The 14,628-nt window shown below is 46.4% G+C and overlaps 2 pseudogenes; both read left to right on the top strand.

Moving 5' to 3' along the window:
- Positions 1 to 2,141: 2,141 nt before the first annotated feature.
- LOC121844390 lies at positions 2,142 to 2,849 on the top strand (annotated as a pseudogene).
- LOC121844391 overlaps positions 2,850 to 14,628 on the top strand; it is an 83,428-nt pseudogene continuing 71,649 nt past the window's right edge.

Consider the following 14,628-nt stretch of genomic DNA (forward strand, 5'->3'; position numbering starts at 1 on the left):
CCGGTTATTACGTTAGTCCCGTAGCCTGTCCAACGCCGTACAGCACAGGAAAAGAAAATGCCGATTGTGCAGAATACGTTCCCATTATATTCCTCTGACAACCAATATCCCTTCCTTCCCTGCATCCTCTTTGTGAATAAAGATATTCCCCTCATCTCATCCCACCCTGAGCCGCGTAAACGCCACATTGAATCTAGTGCAGTGTGACAGCGAGGAGGATAGGTCTGTTACCGATACACACACACACGCACACACCGTGAGCGACACAACACTGCCTCTCGTTCCGTTCTCCCGTTTCAGCTGAACGATCAAGTTACGTGGCTAGGGAAATGTTGCAGTGAAGAGAGAGAGAGAGAGAGAGAGAGAGAGAGAGAGAGAGAGACGGAGAGAGAGAGAGAGAGGCGGAGAGACACAGAGAGAGACACAGAGAGAGAGAGAGAGAGAGAGAGAGAAAGAGAGAGAAAGAGAGAGACGGAGAGAGAGAGAGAGAGGCTGAGGAGAGAGAGAGAGACACAGAGAGAGAGAGAGAGAGAGAGAGAGAGAGAGAGAGACAGAGAGAGAGAGAGAGAGAGAGAGAGAGAGAGAAAGAGAGAGAGAGAAAGAGAGAGAGAGGCGGAGAGAGAGAGAGAGAGAGAGAGAAAGAGAGAGGCGGAGAGAGAGAGAGAGAGAGAGACTGCAGCATCATTTCAGATCAGGCAGAAAGCAAGCCACGCGCGCACATGCAGTGCAGTAGAACGTGCAGGTGGGAGAAAGAAAAAGAGAGAGAAGGCGCGTGGAGAATGAACGATAGAATGCAGGACTCTTGGAAAATACGCATTTTCTCTCGGTTCATGACCGAAACATCTCGCGAACGCACAAGGAATTATAATTGACCGGTTTGTTGACTTGGGATCTCTTTTGCCTTTTTTAAAAACAAGGGTTGCTGATGTGAGCGAGCTCCGGTTTACGGTTTAGATTATTATTCCGTCCCGAGAAGTGGTGGTGAAAAGCACTATTGTCTTGTGAAGTTCCGTGAAGGCATTCGACCAACTGCTTGGCACGTTGCTTCACTGCGGGGAAAAAAAAAACACACGCGTAGTTCAGACTCATACCGGAGAGCGAGAGGTAAGAAACCACAATTAAACTCTAAACGATTACCGGACGATATCAAATACTTTACTTTTAAACCGATTTGTGTTCCGCTTTGTGGATGTAAGTATTTGTTCACAACATTAGTGATTCGGGTCCCGAGACAGAGTCGTGTACAGTTTCCTTTGTGGAAGTGCTGCATTGCAGTTTCTCTTCAACTCGTCAAAACCGCCGAGAGAGTCCCTCGGTCCCCGGAACGCGACCGAATTAAGCCAAATTACTAACGGACTAATATAACTGATACGAGAGTCCTCAAGAGAGGGAGAAACGGAATACGTCTCCATCATAAAAAGAGAGAGCGAGAGAGAGTCAAGTGGATTAATTAACGTGGTTTTCTCTTCTTGCTGGATGGATTTGCTGATATCTTTGTGCTCTGAACATCCCACAGAGACTTAGAGGAAGTTTATTTTTAAACCCAAAATCTCAACAATAAAGAGAAAGACAAAAGAATAGAGAAAACAGAGATCCTGACTGAAACAGAGAGACTGATCTGCAGTGTGTTATTAGAGTGCTGTGAAGCTTTCCTGAACCCCAGGCAGCGGAACTGGCAAGAAGAGAGAGGGGAGAGAGAGAGAGAGAGGGGGAGAGAGGGAGAGAACAAAGGGAGACACATTCACGACAGGAAGGGGGAAAGTAGAACATAGAGAGGGAAAGAGAGAGGGAATAGAGAGGAGAGAGAGGGATAGAGACAGAGGGAGGGATAGAGACAGAGAGAGAGAGAGAGAGGATAGAGACAAAGATATACAGCCCAGATAGACACATTCAGACAGAGAAGGAATAGGACAGAGAGACAGAGAGAAGGAATAGAGACAGAGACAGGAAAGAGAGACTGAGGAATAGAGAGAGAGAGAGAGGGATAGAGACAGAGAGAGAGAGGGATAGAGACAGAGAGAGAGGGAGAGAGAGAGAGAGAGAGAGAGAGAGAGGAAAGGTGGAGCCATGCGGAGGACAGGGGTAGGTGTCTGTGGTGGAGCAGTGTTCTCCTGCTCGGTAACTCTAACTGGACCGGGGAGTTGTTCCACCTCCTAGTCCTTCTCCTACTAACGATGACTCAGCTCCCGGTTGCTGACTCGGCTCTCCGTTACCGGGTGGCTGAGGAGGGCCCCGCAGACGTTATGATCGGTAATGTGGCTGCCGACCTCGGCCTGTCCGCGGCACCGGCTCCGGAGATGTCACATTCGCCTTAGAGAGCGGCTCGGAGTTCTTCAAGATTGATAACGTTACCGGGAGCTGACTACCGGGCAGCGGAGGATTGACCGGGAGAAGCTGTCCCAGTGTCAGATGATCTTCGATGAGAACGAGTGTTTCCTGGACTTGAAGTGTCTGTGATTGGTCCGCTCCAGAGTTGGGTGGATCTCTTTGAGGGCCGTGTGGTCATCACCGACATCAACGACAACACTCCTTCGTTTCCGTCGTCGGTGCTGACATTATCTGTCGAGGAGAACCGTCCAATAGGCACGCTGTATCTGTTACCCACGGCGACGGATCGCGACTTCGGGCGCAATGGGATTGATCGTTATGAGTTGATTCAAGATGGCAGCTCTTCCGGGTCGGCGGGGTCAGGGTTGGGGTCAGCGAGAGAGCAGCCGGTGGGCCTATGGGAAGAGCGGATGGAACAGGAGGAGGAGGGGATAGGAGGAGAGGAGCTTTGGATAACAACGGAGGAGGTGCAGGAGGAGGTGCAGGAGGAGGTGCAGGAGGAGGTGGAGCAGTGTGTTTGAGCCCAGGTCGCCGACACGCCCGACGGCGAGAAGCAACCACAGCTGATCGTGAAAGGCCCTCTGGACCGTGAAGCACGCGACTCGTATGAGCTGGTTCTACGGGTTCGGGACGGTGGGAACCCTCCTCGCTCTTCCCAGGCGCTCCTCCGTGTCGCCATCACCGATGTCAACGACAACAGGTAGGATGAAAATGTAGTCTAGTGAAAAGCATGAGCTGAGGCACACCCAAAAATGTTAGTAGAGGTGCTGACTAATGGAGAGTAAACTGTCTAAAAAGTTGGATTGGTTTCCCCATTAAACTAAAGAGCTGGAATAGTAGCATCAGCATAGAGAAACAATAGCATAATTAGCATAGAGCACCACTACCTAAATTAGCATAGAGCACAACTGGCTAAATTAGCATAGAGCACTACTACCTAAATTAGCATAGAGCACAACTGGCTAAATTAGCATAGAGCACAACTGGCCAAATTAGCATAGAGCACCACTAGCTAAATTAGCATAGAGCACCACTAGCTAAATTAGCATAGAGTGCCACTAAATTAGTGTAAAGCGCCACTAGCTAAATTAGCATAGAGCACAACTGGCTAAATTAGCATAGAGCACCACTAGCTAAATTAGCATAGAGCACCACTAGCTAATTTAGTGTAAAGCGTCACTAGCTAAATTAGCATAGAGCACCACTAGCTAAATTAGCATAGAGCACCTCTAGCTAGTATAGAGCACCACTAGCTAAATTTGGTTGAAAAGCACAAACACTGTTATCTTCTAAATACATAGTATTTCTTTTCATTTCTTTATCGACAACAGCCCGCGCTTCGAGAGAGCCATCTATGAGGCCGAGATGGCGGAGAATGCGCTCCCGGAACCCCCGTCCTCCAGGTGCGCGCGTCGGACCGCGACGCCGGCGTCAACGGACAGGTGGAGTACGTCTTCGGGCGCTGCCACGGAATCTGTCCGCCGTCTTCTCCGACTGGACGAGGCTACCGGTTGGCTGAGCGTCCTCCACAGGATTGACCGGGAGGAAGTGGCCCAGTTACGGTTCACGGTTACAGCAAGGGATCGTGGTCAGCCGCCGCGCACCGACCGGGCGACCGTAGTCCTGGTGGTCCGGGATGAGAACGACAACGTTCCGGTCGTGGAGATCAGGAAGATCGGACGGATTCTGGTGAGGGACGGAGTGGCGCTGGTACCGGAGAATGTTCTGGTGGACACACCGGTGGCGCTGGTTCAGGTGTCAGACCGGGACCAGGGGGAGAACGGAGCGGTAACCTGTACGGTGGTCGGGGATGTACCGTTCACCCTGAAACCAGCGGGAGAGACAGCGCTCCTGCCACTGCCCGCGGACGACGCCTTCGACAGGTGAGATGAAAACACATTGATCTGTTTAGAGTTGATTTTATTTTCATTTATGAAGTAAAGTTCAGAGTATTCCAGCACGGCGCACAGAGAGGATGGAGCATCAACGTACTGCACCATAATATAAACCTGACAGCTAGCTACGTTTAGTTGAAAATCACAAAAATCACATACACAATATATGTTCATTTGAGCCATATAAATTCAAAACGTTCTTTATTTAGATTTTGCAATGTAACTCTCCTTCCACAGCGGGAAGTAATTATATTATATTAATTAGTAATTATATTATATTAATTAGTAATTATATTATATTAATTAGTAATTATATTATATTAATTAGTAATTATATTGATTCCTTTCTTTGTAATTTTATGTTAATATTTAACCTTGTTTCCTTAGAAACCGTAAGTTAATATGTTTCCTTAGAAACCTTGTTTCCTTAGAAACCGTAAGTTAATATTGAACCTTGTTTCCTTAGAAACCGTAAGTTAATATTGAACCTTGTTTCCTTAGAAACCGTAAGTTAATATTGAACCTTGTTTCCTTAGAAACCCTTAAGTTAATATGTAACCTTGTTTCCTTGTTTCCTTAGAAACCGTAAGTTAATATTGAACCTTGTTTCCTTAGAAACCGTAAGTTAATATTGAACCTTGTTTCCTTAGAAACCGTAAGTTAATATTGAACCTTGTTTCCTTAGAAACCCTTAAGTTAATATTGAACCTTGTTTCCTTAGAAACCGTAAGTTAATATTGAACCTTGTTTCCTTAGAAACCGTAAGTTAATATTGAACCTTGTTTCCTTAGAAACCTTAAGTTAATATTGAACCTTGTTTCCTTAGAAACCGTAAGTTAATATTGAACCTTGTTTCCTTAGAAACCGTAAGTTAATATTGAACCTTGTTTCCTTAGAAACCGTAAGTTAATATTGAACCTTGTTTCCTTAGAAACCGTAAGTTAATATTTAACCTTGTTTCCTTAGAAACCGTAAGTTAATATTGAACCTTGTTTCCTTAGAAACCGTAAGTTAATATTGAACCTTGTTTCCTTAGAAACCGTAAGTTAATATTGAACCTTGTTTCCTTAGAAACCGTAAGTTAATATTGAACCTTGTTTCCTTAGAAACCGTAAGTTAATATTGAACCTTGTTTCCTTAGAAACCGTAAGTTAATATTGAACCTTGTTTCCTTAGAAACCGTAAGTTAATATTGAACCTTGTTTCCTTAGAAACCGTAAGTTAATATTGAACCTTGTTTCCTTAGAAACCGTAAGTTAATATTGAACCTTGTTTCCTTAGAAACCGTAAGTTAATATTTAACCTTGTTTCCTTAGAAACCGTAAGTTAATATTGAACCTTGTTTCCTTAGAAACCGTAAGTTAATATTGAACCTTGTTTCCTTAGAAACCGTAAGTTAATATTGAACCTTGTTTCCTTAGAAACCGTAAGTTAATATTGAACCTTGTTTCCTTAGAAACCGTAAGTTAATATTGAACCTTGTTTCCTTAGAAACCGTAAGTTAATATTGAACCTTGTTTCCTTAGAAACCGTAAGTTAATATTTAACCTTGTTTCCTTAGAAACCGTAATATTGAACCTTGTTAATATTGAACCTTGTTTCCTTAGAAACCGTAAGTTAATATTGAACCTTGTTTCCTTAGAAACCGTAAGTTAATATTGAACCTTGTTTGAACCCTTAGAAACCGTAAGTTAATATTGAACCTTGTTTCCTTAGAAACCGTAAGTTAATATTGAACCTTGTTTCCTTAGAAACCGTAAGTTAATATTGAACCTTGTTTCCTTAGAAACCGTAAGTTAATATTGAACCTTGTTTCCTTAGAAACCGTAAGTTAATATTGAACCTTGTTTCCTTAGAAACCGTAAGTTAATATTGAACCTTGTTTCCTTAGAAACCGTAAGAAGTATTTCCTCCACACGTCGGCCCTGTTGGATTACGAGGCCACTAAAGAGTACAGCGTGACCATCGTGGCAGTCGACTCCGGTTCCCCGTCTCTCTCCAGCAACAGCTCTCTCATGGTCAGGGTAGTGGACATCAACGACCACACTCCTACCTTCGCCCAGGCCGTGGTGGAGGTCCACTTTGCCGAGAACAACCAACCAGGAGAGCGCGTGGTTACCGTGGTTGCGGCGGATTCCGATTCCGGCAAGAATGCAGAGATTGTGTATTCATTGGATCCGTCCGTTACCGGCCTGTTCTATATTGATGCTGATAATGGGGATATCCGTGCGACGGGGGTTCTGGACCGGGAGGTCAGGGAGAGGTACGAGTTCCAGGTGATCGCCAGGGATAAGGGATTCCCCTCGCTGCAGGGGTCGGCCACGGTGGTAATCATGGTGACCGACCGCAACGACAATACTCCGAAGTTCGTCCAGGAAGTGTTCACGTTCTACGTGAAGGAGAACCTCCTTGCCAACAGCCCAGTCGGCATGGTAACGGTAACAGACGCGGATGAGGGCGAGAACGCGGAGCTGAGTCTTTTCGTAGAGATGGAGGAAGAAGAAGGAGAAGAGGTGGAGGGAGGAGGAGGGGAGAAGAACAAGGGAGTAGGAGAGGAGGGAGGAGGTAGAGGTGAAGACACGTTCTCCATAGAGAACAACACAGGGACGATCTTCTCCTCCGTGGCCTTTGACCGGGAACGCCGCTCCACCTACACCTTCCGCGTCCGTGCCATCGACGGCGGGGCTCCGCCTCGCTCCGCCACGGCGACAGTCTCCCTCATCGTAACTGATGAGAACGACAACGCCCCTCCGTGACCTCACCCACCAACGATTCCTACACCCTCCTCCCCCGGCCTCCTCCACCCGGACCATCGTCAGAACCGTGGCCGCCTCGGACTCGGACTTTGGCCGCAACGCTGACCTGCGCTTCTCCCTGGTAGGTGGGAACCCCTTCAGGCTGTTTGAGATCGGCCTGGCCAGTGGAGTGATCACCGTGGCAGAGCCCCTAGAGAGGAGACACAGGGGGCTGCATCGCCTGGTGGTCAGGGTCAACGACAGTGGAGAGCCATCGCTCTGCGCCACCGCGCTGGTCCACGTCTTCATCAACGAGAGTCTGGTCAACGCTACACTGGTGGACGCACAGGTAATTATGAATATGACCTGTATGTCCTAAATGGCACCCTATTCCCTATGAAGTGCACTACTTTTGACCAGCCACCCCATTGACTCTGGTCGAATGTAGTGCACTGTGTAGGGAATAGGGTGCTATTTGAGACTCGTACATACTGTACATGCATACCTCTACTCTACTCTATTCCGTTCTGACTTTGGTGACATTGAGTCCATTTGTTAAGGCGCTACTGTTCTATACAGGCTATATTTACACTTCTCATGCTCAATAGCTTAGAATGGGCCAATGCAATGCACCAGCCTATAATGGAATGGTAGATCGATTAGAACAACTTAGAATGGAACAGTAGAACAAATGAAAATGGAATTCTAGAATGGAACAAATTAGAATTGAACAATAGAATGGAATAAATTAGAATGGAACAACGGAATGGTATCATGGAATGGGGCCGCTCAGAGTGGGACATCATTTCATCTTTTAATAAGAACAGTGTAGACCAGACCAGAGCAATAGAGGGCAGACAAATGGATGGATCGAATCAACATATTATCACACTTCATTCAACTGCTCAAAGGGCTTGATGATTAGTTAATTAGTTTGATCAGGTGTGCTAGTGTTGGGATAGAATAAAGACGTTTAAGTTAGGGAGACCCCAGGACAAGGTCTGAGTTGACACATGAAACTGCGGTCCAGACGTTCTCCTGGTACAGGTTACGGGGGGTTAGGAAAACTCCTGGCTATGAAGAAACATTTCCATCTGGTTTCTCATTGGCCAACTTGTGACTCCTACTGATAAAAAAATGAGTTGAGTCATTCTCTGCTGCGTTGCCATTTCATTCACTAATCACTTTGGCATCCTTCCACCACTCTCTCTCCCACACACACACACACACACACACACACACACACACACACACACACACACACACACACACACACACACACACACACACACACACACACACACACACACACACACACACACACACACACACACACCACACCCCTTGGCATCATTCCACTGTCAGCGAGAATTCCTTGTGCGATGGAGGCAGTAACACAGATAACGTCTTCATATCTGTGTCTGTGACCATTAAACTTTGATATCCTTCTAGTCCATTACTGTATATTGAGAGCTATGCTCTGCTGGGCTGTTCCAGTCAAACCAAACTGTCTATGGTGTAATGTCAAGGAGTTCTAGATTACAACATGCTTCCAACACATTACAATCCATTGTTCCATAGAATCATTCTGTCGTTCTATTGTGTTCTGGTTCCACTCTACAATTCTATTGAAATCAAAGGTCTGGTACTTTTCGTTGCAACTGAACCTGTCCCAGGCATAACTCTGTGCTCTTGTTATAGGCTTCAGCTTGGACCTGGAGTTCTCCTTAGTTTTCAGCCATAACAAGGGCCCAGGGTGTTTCATGTTTAGGTCACAAGGTAATGAATAACTCCTGTCCCTAAAGCTACACCGCTAACTAAAGCTACACCGCTAACTAAAGCTACACCGCTAACTAAAGCTACACCGCTAACTAAAGCTACACCGCTAACTAAAGCAGCACTGCTAACTAAAGCTACACCGCTAACTAAAGCTACACCGCTAACTAAAGCTGCACCGCTAACTAAAGCTACACCGCTAACTAAAGCTAACACCGCTAACTAAAGCTACACCGCTAACTAAAGCTACACAGCTAACTAAAGCAACACCGCTAACTAAAGCTACACTGCTAACTAAAGCAGCACAGCTAACTAAAGCAGCACAGCTAACTAAAACAGCACCGCTAAATAAAGCTGCACCAGTAACTAAAGCTGCACCGCTAACTAAAGCTACACTGCTAACTAAAGCAGCACAGCTAACTAAAGCAGCACAGCTAACTAAAGCAGCACAGCTAACTAAAGCAGCACCGCTAACTAAAGATTCACCGCTAACTAAGGATACACCGCTAACTAAAGATACACCGCTAAATAAAGCAGCACCGCTAACTAAAGCAGCACCGCTAACTAAAGATACACCGCTAACTAAAGATACACCGCTAACTAAAGCAGCACCGCTAACTAAAGATTCACCACTAACTAAAGATACACCGCTAACTAAAGATACACCGCTAACTAAAGATTCACCACTAACTAAAGATACACCGCTAACTAAAGATACACCGCTAATTAAAGCAGCACCGCTAACTAAAGCAAATCAAATCAATCAAATAAAATTTTATTTGTCACATACACATGGTTAGCAGATGTTAATGCGAGTGTAGCGAAATGCTTGTGCTTCTAGTTCCGACAATGCAGTAATAACCAACAAGTAATCTAACTAACAATTGCAAAACTACTGTCTTATACACAGTGTAAGGGGATAAAGAATATGTACATAAGGATATATGAATGAGTGATGGTACAGAGCAGCATAGGCAAGATACAGTAGCTGATATCGAGTACAGTATATACATATGAGATGAGTATTTAAACAAAGTGGCATAGTTAAAGTGGGCTAGTGATACATGTATTACATAAGGATGCAGTTGATGATATAGAGTACAGTATATACGTATGCATATGAGATGAATAATGTAGGGTAAGTAACATTATATAAGGTAGCATTGTTTATATATTTACATCATTTCCCATCAATTCCCATTATTAAAGTGTCTGGAGTTGAGTCAGTGTCATTGTCAGTGTGTTGGCAGCAGCCACTCAATGTTAGTGGTGGCTGTTTAACAGTCTGATGGCCTTGAGATAAAAGCTGTTTTTCAGTCTCTCGGTCCCAGCTTTGATGCACCTGTACTGACTTCGCCTTCTGGATGATAGCGGGGTGAACAGGCAGTGGCTCGGGTGGTTGATGTCCTTGATGATCTTTATGGCCTTCCTGTAACATCGGGTGGTGTAGGTGTCCTGGAGGGCAGGTAGTTTGCCCCCGGTGATGCGTTGTGCAGACCTCACTACCCTCTGGAGAGCCTTACGGTTGAGGGCGGAGCAGTTGCCGTACCAGGCGGTGATACAGCCCGCCAGGATGCTCTCGATTGTGCATCTGTAGAAGTTTGTGAGTGCTTTTGGTGACAAGCCGAATTTCTTCAGCCTCCTGAGGTTGAAGAGGCGCTGCTGCGCCTTCTTCACGATGCTGTCTGTGTGAGAGGACCAATTCAGTTTGTCTGTGATGTGTATGCCGAGGAACTTAAAACTTGCTACCCTCTCCACTACTGTTCCATCAATGTGGATAGGGGGTGTTCCCTCTGCTGTTTCCTGAAGTCCACAATCATCTCCTTAGTTTTGTTGACGTTGAGTGTGAGGTTATTTTCCTGACACCACACTCCGATGGCCCTCACCTCCTCCCTGTAGGCCGTCTCGTCGCTGTTGGTAATCAAGCCTACCACTGTTGTGTCGTCCGCAAACTTGATGATTGAGTTGGGGGCGTGCGTGGCCACACAGTCGTGGGTGAACAGGGAGTACAGGAGAGGGTTCAGAACGCACCCTTGTGGGGCCCCAGTGTTGAGGATCAGCGGGTAGGAGATGTTGTTGCCTACCCTCACCACCTGGGGGCGGCCCGTCAGGAAGTCCAGTACCCAGTTGCACAGGGCGGGGTCGAGACCCAGGGTCTCGAGCTTGATGACGAGCTTGGAGGGTACTATGGTGTTGAATGCCGAGCTGTAGTCGATGAACAGCATTCTCACATAGGTATTCCTCTTGTCCAGATGGGTTAGGGCAGTGTGCAGTGTGGTTGAGATTGCATCGTCTGTGGACCTATTTGGGCGGTAAGCAAATTGGAGTGGGTCTAGGGTGTCAAGTAGGGTGGAGGTGATATGGTCCTTGACTAGTCTCTCAAAGCACTTCATGATGACGGATGTGAGTGCTACGGGCGGTAGTCGTTTAGCTCAGTTACCTTAGCTTTCTTGGGAACAGGAACAATGGTGCCCCTCTTGAAGCATGTGGGAACAGCAGACTGGTATAGGGATTGATTGAATATGTCCGTAAACACACCGGCCAGCTGGTCTGCGCATGCTCTGAGGGCGCGGCTGGGGATGCCGTCTGGGCCTGCAGCCTTGCGAGGGTTAACACGTTTAAATGTCTTACTCACCTCGGCTGCAGTGAAGGAGAGACGGCATGTTTCCTTTGCAGGCCGTGTCAGTGGCACTGTATTGTCCTCAAAGCGGGCAAAAAAGTTATTTAGTCTGCCTGGGAGCAAGACATCCTGGTCCGTGACTGGGATGGATTTTTTCCTGTAGTCCGTGATTGACTGTAGACCCTGCCACATGCCTCTTGTGTCTGAGCCGTTGAATTGAGATTCTACTTTGTCTCTGTACTGACGCTTAGCTTGTTTGATAGCCTTGCGGAGGGAATAGCTGCACTGTTTGTATTCAGTCATGTTACCAGACACCTTGCCCTGATTAAAAGCAGTGGTTCGTGCCTTCAGTTTCACACGAATGCTGCCATCAATCCACGGTTTCTGGTTAGGGAATGTTTTAATCGTTGCTATGGGAACGACATCTTCAACGCACGTTCTAATGAACTCGCACACCGAATCACCGTATTCGTCAATATTGTTATCTGACGCAATACGAAACATCTCCCAGTCCACGTGATGGAAGCAGTCTTGGAGTGTGGAGTCAGCTTGGTCGGACCAGCGTTGGACAGACCTCAGCGTGGGAGCTTCTTGTTTTAGTTTCTGTCTGTAGGCAGGGATCAACAAAATGGAGTCGTGGTCAGCTTTTCCGAAAGGGGGCGGGGCAGGGCCTTATATGCGTCGCGGAAGTTAGAGTAACAATGATCCAAGGTCTTTCCACCCCTGGTTGCGCAATCGATATGCTGATAAAATTTAGGGAGTCTTGTTTTCAGATTAGCCTTGTTAAAATCCCCAGATACAATGAATGCAGCCTCCGGATAAATCGTTTCCAGTTTGCAGAGAGTTAAATAAAGTTCGTTCAGAGCCATCGATGTGTCTGCTTGGGGGGATATATACGGCTGTGATTATAATCGAAGAGAATTCTCTTGGTAGATAATGCGGTCTACATTTGATTGTGAGGAATTCTAAATCAGGTGAACAGAAGGATTTGAGTTCCTGTATGTTTCTTTCATCACACCATGTCACGTTAGTCATAAGGCATACGCCCCCGCCCCTCTTCTTACCAGAAAGATGTTTGTTTCTGTCGGCGCGATGCGTGGAGAAACCCGTTGGCTGCACCGCCTCGGATAGCGTCTCTCCAGTGAGCCATGTTTCCGTGAAGCAGAGAACGTTACAGTCTCCGATGTCCCTCTGGAATGCTACCCTTGCTCGGATTTCATCAACCTTGTTGTCAAGAGACTGGACATTGGCAAGAAGAATGCTAGGGAGTGGTGCACGGTGTGCCCGTCTCCGGAGTCTGACCAGAAGACCGCCTCGTTTCCCTCTTTTTCGGAGTCGTTTTTGGGTCGCTGCATGGAATCCACTCCGTTGTCCTGTTTGTAAGGCAGAACACAGGATCCGCATCGCGAAAAACATATTCTTGGTCGTACTGATGGTGAGTTGACGCTGATCTTATATTCAGTAGTTCTTCTCGACTGTATGTAATGAAACCTAAGATGACCTGGGGTACTAATGTAAGAAATAACACGTAAAAAAAAAACAAAAAACTGCATAGTTTCCTAGGAACGCGATGCGAGGCGGCCATCTCTGTCGGCGCCGGAAGCAGCACCGCTAACTAAAGATACACCGCTAACTAAAAGCAGCACCGCTAACTAAAGCAGCACAGCTAACTAAAGATTCACCGCTAACTAAAGATACACCGCTAACTAAAGATACACCGCTAACTAAAGCTGCACCGCTAACTAAAGATACACTGCTAACTAAAGATACACCGCTAACTAAAGATACACCGCTAACTAAAACTACACCGCTAACTAAAGCTACACCGCTAACTAAAGCTACACCGCTAACTAAAGCAGCACCGCTAACTAAAGATACACCGCTAACTAAAGATACACCGCTAACTAAAGCAGCACCGCTAACTAAAGCAGCACAGCTAACTAAAGATTCACCGCTAACTAAAGATACACCACTAACTAAAGCTGCACCGCTAACTAAAGATACACTGCTAACTAAAGATACACCGCTAACTAAAGATACACCGCTAACTAAAGATACACCGCTAACTAAAGATACACCGCTAACTAAAGCTACACCGCTAACTAAAAGCACTGCTAACTAAAGCTACACCGCTAACTAAAGCTACACCGCTAACTAAAGCTGCACCGCTAACTAAAGCAGCACCGCTAACTAAAGATACACCGCTAACTAAAGCAGCACCGCTAACTAAAGATACACCGCTAACTAAAGCTACACCGCTAACTAAAGATACACCGCTAACTAAAGCTACACCGCTAACTAAAGATACACCGCTAACTAAAGCAGCACCGCTAACTAAAGCTGCACCGCTAACTAAAGATACACCGCTAACTAAAGCAGCACCGCTAACTAAAGCTACACCGCTAACTAAAGCTGCACCGCTAACTAAAGCCGCACCGCTAACTAAAGCTACACGGCTAACTAAAGCTACACCACTAGCTATTCATTGTATCGATATCAAGAGAGGCACAGCACTACCTGCACAGTGAAACGGTTCTGGTGTTTAAAGCTAAGCAGTACAAACCTTGGTGCAGCAGAGCGGAAGACTCCTGTGGGAGCTGGGGGAGGGAGGGAGGGAGGGAGGGAGAGGGAGGGAGAGAGAGATGTGTCAGGATGGATGATGAGGCACTGCTAGAGCTAAAGTGGTAGTGCTGCATTCTCCTGTTGAACACTTACAAGGAGACACACCCACAAGATTGCAGGAATGTACACACACACACACATGCCGCATATACACACCCACCTAGCATGCACACATAGACACACATAGCAGAGACACACACACACACACACACACACACTGTGCTAGAGGCATGCTCAGCAGAATGTGAATGGGACAGAAGAAGACTGCAGAACAGCGAAGAACAGAACAGAAACGATACGAGGAGAACAACAGAAGAGAGAGAGAGAGAGAGAAGAGAGAACAGAGGGGAACGGAAGAGGAGAACAGAGAAGAACAGAGAGGAACAGAAGAGGAGAACAGAGAGAGAACAGAGAAGAACAGAGGGGAACAGAAGAGGAGAACAGAGGAGAACAGAGGAGAAAGGAGAACAGAACAGAGGAGACAGAACAAAGTAGAAAGAACAGAGAAGAACAGAGAACAGAGGAGAACAGAACAGAGAACAGAACAGAGGAGAACAGAACAGAGGAGAACAGAACAAAGGAGAACAGAACAGAGGAGAACAGAACAAAGGAGAAAGAACAGAGAAGAACAGAACAGAACAGGGAGAACAGA

The sequence above is a fragment of the Oncorhynchus tshawytscha genome, unplaced genomic scaffold, assembly GCF_018296145.1.
Source record: "Oncorhynchus tshawytscha isolate Ot180627B unplaced genomic scaffold, Otsh_v2.0 Un_contig_2939_pilon_pilon, whole genome shotgun sequence".
NCBI classification, from domain to species: domain Eukaryota; kingdom Metazoa; phylum Chordata; class Actinopteri; order Salmoniformes; family Salmonidae; genus Oncorhynchus; species Oncorhynchus tshawytscha.